The sequence below is a fragment of the Macaca mulatta genome, chromosome X (assembly GCF_049350105.2).
Source record: "Macaca mulatta isolate MMU2019108-1 chromosome X, T2T-MMU8v2.0, whole genome shotgun sequence".
Taxonomy (NCBI): domain Eukaryota; kingdom Metazoa; phylum Chordata; class Mammalia; order Primates; family Cercopithecidae; genus Macaca; species Macaca mulatta.
Window position 1 is genome coordinate 93,619,767 of NC_133426.1, and position 7,177 is coordinate 93,626,943.

Genomic DNA, 7,177 nt, shown 5'->3' on the forward strand with positions numbered 1-7,177 from the left:
TCAGTGAGTCCTGTAGGCAGAATCACCACCCCAGTGAGTCTGGAAGGCAGAGCATAGAGCCAAAGAGGATTATCACTGAGTTTTAGGAACTCATATTGTTTGCTGCTATAGGTTTTAGATTTGTGTAGGAGCTGTTATCCCTTGCTTCTTCCCTAATCTTTTTTACAAAATGGGAATGTCTATTCTGTGCCTATCCCATCACTGCATTTGAAAGCACATAACTTTTCAGGTTTCATATATTCACATCTGGAGAGAAATTTTGCTTCAGGATTGTACCTTGAGTTTCACCCATATCTGTTCTAGATAGTATTTAGATGAAACTTTGAACTACAGATGTTAAAGTTGATGGTGGAAGGAGGTAGGACTCTTGGAGCAGTCGGGAGAGAATGCATTTCTTTTGCGTACAAGAAAGACATGAATTTTGAGGTAAGGGGTGGAATGATATCGACTGAATATTTGTATTCCCAGAAATCTGTATGTTGATGTCTAATTCCCTATGTGATAGAATATGGATGTGAGGATTTTGAAAGGTATCATAACATTTTTGCTTACTTAAAACTTTTAAATTGTTTTCAGCTTTAAGATATAATTGGCTAATAAAAATTGTATATATTTAACATTAACAACTTGATATTTTTGATACATGAATATACTGTGAAATAATCACTGCAATCAAATTAACGTATCAATCACCTCACATAGTTACTATTTCCTTTTCTCTTTTTTTCGTGTGTGTGTGTGTGTGTGTGTGTGTGTGTGTGTGTGTGTGTGAAGAACTCTTAAGGTTTACCCTCTTAAACATTTTAAAATATGCCGACCAGGCGTGGTGGTTCACGCCTGTAGTCTCTGCACTTTGTGAGGCCGAGGAGGGAGGATCTCGAGGTCAGGAAATCAAGACCATCCTGGCTAACATGGTGAAACCCCGTCTCTACTAAATAAAATACAAAAATTAGCCGGGCGTGGTGGCGGGCGCCTGTAGTCCCAGCTACTCGCGAGGCTGAGGCAGGAGAATGGCGCGAACCTGGGAGGCGGAGCTTGCAGTGAGCCGAGATCGCGCCACAGCACTTCCGCCTGGGCGACACAGCGAGACTCCCTCTCAAAAAAAAAAAAAAAAAAAAAAATTAAATATACCAGCAATGTTGTTAACTATGGTGAGTATGCTTATGCTATACATTAACTTTCCAGAAATTATTCATCTTGCATAACTGAAAATGTGTATTCTTTGACCAAAGTCTTCCTATTTCCGTCTTCGCTGAGCCTCTGATACCATCATTCTACTATCTGTTTTTATGAGTTTGATTATTTCATATTTCACACATAAGCGAGATGATGCATTATTTTTATTTCTGTGTTCAGTTTATTTTACTTAGCATAATTTCTTATAGGTTTATTTCTTTATATTTTATTTCTTTATTTCTTTATTTATTTATTTATTTTGTGTGTGTGTGTGTGTGTGTCTTTTTTTTTAATTTTTTTTTTATTATTATACTTTAAGTTCCAAGGTACATGTGCACAACGTGCAGGTTTGTTACATATGTATACGTGTGCCGTGTTGGCGTGCTGCACCCATCAACTCGTCAGCACCCATCAACTCGTTATTTACATCAGGTATAACTCCCAATGCAATCCCTCCCCCCTCCCCCCTCCCCATCATAGGCCCCGGTGTGTGATGTTGCCCTTCCCGAGTCCAAGTGTTTGAGACAGAGTCTTGCTCTGTCACCCAGGCTGGAGTGTAGGGGCACGATCTCCGCTCACTGGAACCTCTGCCTCCGGAGTTCACGGCATTCTCCTGCCTCAGCCTCTCGAGTAGCTGGGACTCAGGTGCACACCACCAAGCCTGGCTAATTTTTGTAGTTCCAGTAGAGACGGGGTTTCACCATATTGGTCAGGCTGGTCCAGAACTCCTGACCTCGGGTGATCCACCCGCCTTGGCCGCCCAAGTGTTGGGATTTCATGCTTGAGCCACTGTGCCGGGCCACAGGTTTACGTCGTAGATATAGCACTTTTTTTTTTTTTTTTTTTTTTTTTTTTTTACATATCTTTTCTTTTTTTTCCCCCAAGGTCTTGGTGTAATTTTAGAATTCACATCAACTTTGGATTCAGCTAATACATGTCATTACATTATTGACCAATGTTGTATATATAGCACGTTTTAAAAAATCAATTCATCCATTGATGGACAGTTATAATATTTACATATCTCAGCTATTGTGAATAAAGCTGCAATGAATGTGAGAGTGTTAATGTCTCTTCCAGATCCTAGTTTCAATCATTTTGCATATATACACATAAGTGAGATTGCTACATCATATGGTAGGTAGTTGTATTTTTTACTTTTTAAGGAACCTCCATACTGTTTTCCATAACAGCTGCACCAACTTTGCCAACAACAGCGTAGAAAAATTCCCTTTTCTCCACACCTTGGCCATCACTTTTTGTATTTTGTTTCTTTATAGTAGCCATTCTAACAGCCATGAGGTAATATCTCATCGTGGTTTTGATTTGCAGTTTTCTGAGAATTAGTGATGTTGAACACCTTTTTATATACTTCTTGGCCATTTGTATCAGTCTTCTTTCAAGAAATGTCTGTTCAGGTCATTTACCCATTTTTAATAGGGTTTTTATCTTTTTGCTACTGAGTTTATGATTTCCTTATGTATTTTGGATATTATTCCCTTATCAAATATATGGTTTGCACATATTTTATTCCATTTTATAGGTTGTCTCTTCACTTTGTTGATTGTTTCCTTTGCTGTGTTGAAGTTTTTTATTTTGATGTGGTATCACAGGTCTATATATATATTTTTTTTTTTCGCTTTCGTTGCCTATGTGTTTGATGTGATGTTCAATTATTGTCAAGACCAATGCCAAGAATCTTTCTTCCTATGTTTTCCTCTAGCAGTTTTATGGCTTCACCTCTTAGGTGTAAGTATTTAATTCATGCAAAGATGTCATCAAAATACAAAAATCAGTGGTTTCTATACAATAGTAATGAACTATCTGAAAAAAATTAACAAAACAATACCATTTAAAATAGCAAAAAATATACTTAGGAATGAACTTAAAGAAGTGAAAGGTTTGTACACGAAAATTATAAAACAATTATGTAAAAAATTAAAGAAGCCACAGATAAATGCAAAGATGCTCCATGTTTATTGATTTGAAGAACTAATATTGTCAAAATGTCCGTACAACTCAAAGGTATCACAAATTTGCTTTATTCCCTATCAAAGTCCCAGTGGTATTCTTTTTAGATACATAAAAAATAACCTTAAAATTCACATGGAATCAGAAAGGCCCCAAATAGCCAAAGTAATCTTGAACAAGAATACAGCAAGAGGCATCACACGTGCTAATTTCAAAACATATTAAAAATGTACATTTGTCAAAACTGTTTAGTACTGGCATAACAGCAGACACAGACACATGGAACAGAATAGAGATCTCAGAAAAAAATCTACACATTCACAGTCAGCTGATCTTTGACAAGGGTGAGCAAATCGACAATGAAGAAAGAATAGTCTCTTGCATAATGGTCTTGGAAAAGTTGGATATCTTCATGCAAGATTATGAAATTGGACCCTTATCTTACACCACATACAAATTTTAAGTTAAAAATATAGAATGATTTGGATGTTTCTGTGGTTGGAAACAACAATAAATACATGTTGTAAAATGCCTCTGCAGTTTTGGAACCATAACATCCTTGTAAAGTAAAATAAAATGCATGGTCATTGTAAAAAATCAAATAATATGAACATGCTGGTTGCTACAGATACTGTCACAAGTGCCAAGAAGCTGAATTGGCAAGTTAGTAACCGGTGTGCAGGCAGATAGGAAGGGATGCAGAAAACTAGCAAGAAATGATGCTTGTGTCTGTTTGGCCTACTGTCAACATTCCAGACAGTAAGAAAGTGAGTGGCAGGTAAAGTGAGCTGTCCTTTAATATTCAGCATTGTAGATCCAAAGGTTTTGAGATAATACTTTGTAGAGCTATGTTTGATATCTTTTAATATACAACATCCCTTTTGAAGAAGAAAGCACAGCTTTCATCACATAAAGTCATCAACTTCTAAAAAAAAAAAAAAGAAAAAACAAACAGAAAGTGAAACTTCTGATCCAGTAGTGGATCATTTAACTGGAAACTGATTCAGAAAGTTTGGAATTATCCCTAAAATTGTGAATTACACAAAGAGAAGGCAAAACTAATGGATATATACAACCACTAACACTAAGATACTTCGAGTGATGCACAGCTTTTGATACTGGACTCACATAGAAACAGTGCTTCATAGAAACAGTGGTTCATGTCTGAGGCTACTTATTTTAAAGAAGCACGGTCCATAAAGCTCCAATTTTTTTCTTATATATTTTTTATTTTTATTTTTTGAGGCGCAGTCTCTCTCTGTTGCCCAGGCTGGAGTGCAGTGGCGTGATATGGGCTCACCGCAACCTCCCCGTCCTGGATTCAAGTGATACTCCAGCCTCAGCTTCCTGAGTAGCTGGGATTACAGGCGTGCACCACCACACCCAACTAATTTTTCTATTTCAGTAGAGATGGGTTCCACCATGTTAGTCAGGCTGGTCTCCAACTCCCGACCTCAGGTGATCCGCCCACCTCGGGCTCCCAAAAGGCTGGGATTACAGGTGTGAGCCACCGCGCTGGTTCAGATAAATTTTTGTAGAGGACATAGGTGTAGGGCTGCCTAGTTTTCAGAAAACCATCAGGTTACAGAACACCTGGAATAAAAATAAGTATTTACTTGTTAATTGCCCTGAAAAAAAAATTTCTTTAATACTAAGAGCATTTAATTATCTACAGGTGAAGAATTTACGAAATTGTGGTGTATCAATGTGGATTATAGAGATGGAGTGGAAAAAAGAAATGTATCTAATTTTTGACAAGGTTTTAATTTTCTTCAGGAATCTGGACTTAAAAATTGGCCCTTATTCAGAGAAGAAAAAACTCTGTTTCAGAGGACTAGTGACAATTTAAGAATGATGAAGAACCATTAGCTGGATAACTGAATAAATATTCCAACATTTTTCCTAGCAAATAACATGCACCTTTTTGTTCCTCTGCTTGTTTGTTTTTGAGCACACAGTTACAAATGCAAAACACAAAATATTTCTTGCTGATACTCAGAATTTGTTTGACCTCAGTAATTTCAATTTCATATTTCTTCCTATTTTGAGCTCTAGAAAAGAATTTATAGAACAACTGTAAATTATAAAATTTAAAAGGTATTTTAACAGGATAGGTTAAGGTGAAATAATTTTATGGGTGATATCATGTAGTACTCAATATTAACCTGACATTTAGAAAAGGAGGGAGAAAGTTTTCATAGCATTCATATGTCTTTACTTGAGGTTTATGCTCTACTTCATAACAGTTTCTCTGTTACCTTTTTATTATTTTAGAGCAAATTTGCAGATTAAATTTCAATGAAATAATTGTGCATCTGTTGCAAAGAACATATGTATAAGAAAATAATTGTAGACAGATTTTTTTAATGTATTAGTGACTTCAATTTTATTAGCTTTAATTCCATTGGCTTCCAATGGCCATGGAAGTACACTTTGGAAATATTGTTGAGGACTACAATCTGACTTTATTTTTGACAATATGAATTACATAATTTAAACAGAAGCCATTCTTCTTGATAAAATGTCAATGAAATTAATACACATTACATATTAAAAAGTGAAAATTAATGGATTCATATTTTTTCTCTCCAATTTTGCAACTCTGAAGTAAGCAAATTTAACTATTTGGTGTACCACCCTTTTTTTTTGTTTGTTTTTCTAAACATAAATGTGCCTATTTTCCCCAAACTTAGGTTATAAAAGAAATATTATTGCTCACTTCCTTTTGCCTATAAATATGCTAATATTTCTCTATCAATACATATTCATCACTCCAACAAAATAAATAGTTGTAGAATTTTACTTAATATGAACATTGAGTGGCATATTTATCCATACCCCTGTTGATGGATATTTGGTTTGTTTCAAATACTTCTCCTATGAATATTGCTGCCATTAATTTTCTGATGCATTTTGTAAAAAATAGATGGAAAACATGAGAAATATGTGAAAAGATAAGATAAAAATGAGAAAAATGAGGGTGGTATGAAAAGGAAAGAAAATAAAAAGTTTAGAAGCAAAACTAAATATTAACTATCATATTTCATGGAATCTAAACTTCCAATCATTTTCAGATTTACCATTATCTTATGTACCATCCAGAAAAAAAAAATTGCTGGGAATTAACTCTGGCATAATTATCCGTTATCAAAATAGAATTTGAAAAATATGTACCTTCAATTATGGAATAAATATATATGTAGTACATAAGATATATCTTGTATCATTTGTATTAAAATGAAATAGCATAATTCATCTACTCTTAGTTTATCTTGCAGATATAGGCCTTGGAGTGATTAATGTTTCAAGATATTCTAAATAAAAAATATGTTTCTGCCTGAGACAGAATATTAAAATTTAAGTGCAAATAAATAATTTTAATGCTGAATTGCTTTAATTTTAATCTTTAAATTACAAAGCAAGACATAATTACAACAAGGGCCTTTTGTAAGCAATAATAAAACTGTTAAAAAGAAAGACTATTAAAGTAAAGCACGTTCTGAGAACAATGCTAAGCAATTTTATGGTATTGTTATACATGCACATACATTGTATTGATCATTTTTTTCAACTTCTTTGCTATCTATCTGTTTATATCTTCTTACATCTCACATTCAGGTGATTAGTATATGTATATATAATATACATATCATTTATCAGGATATAATATAAAGTTCCCATAATTAAGAATATGGATGTGCAATTAGACCAATAAAACAGAATAGAAACTATAGATACTTTAAAAATATTTGATTTATGATATGCATGACTCTGAAGTTCAATAAAGAAAAAATATAATCTCCAATTAATATTATTGAGTCACTTGGATATTAATATGCAAATAATGGATCCTGATTACTATATGACATTATGCACTAAGTGACTATAGTTCGCATTGTGAGGAGTAAAAGGAAAAATATCCAGGAGAAAACCTTTATACCCTTATGAATTTAGAATGTGAAAATATTTTTAAAATGAAACACAAAAAACACTAAATGCAAAGAAAAATATATACATCTACACATTGAAA

At 34.0% G+C, this 7,177-nt stretch overlaps 1 non-coding gene across 1 annotated transcript; it reads right to left on the minus strand.

Annotated features, from left to right (window-relative positions):
- Window positions 1–2,058: 2,058 nt before the first annotated feature.
- LOC114675223 (small nucleolar RNA SNORD45) lies at window positions 2,059–2,130 on the minus strand. Its single transcript, XR_003726313.1, has one exon. It is a non-coding gene; the product is annotated as a small nucleolar RNA SNORD45 (small nucleolar RNA).
- Between the last annotated feature and the right edge of the window lie 5,047 nt (window positions 2,131–7,177).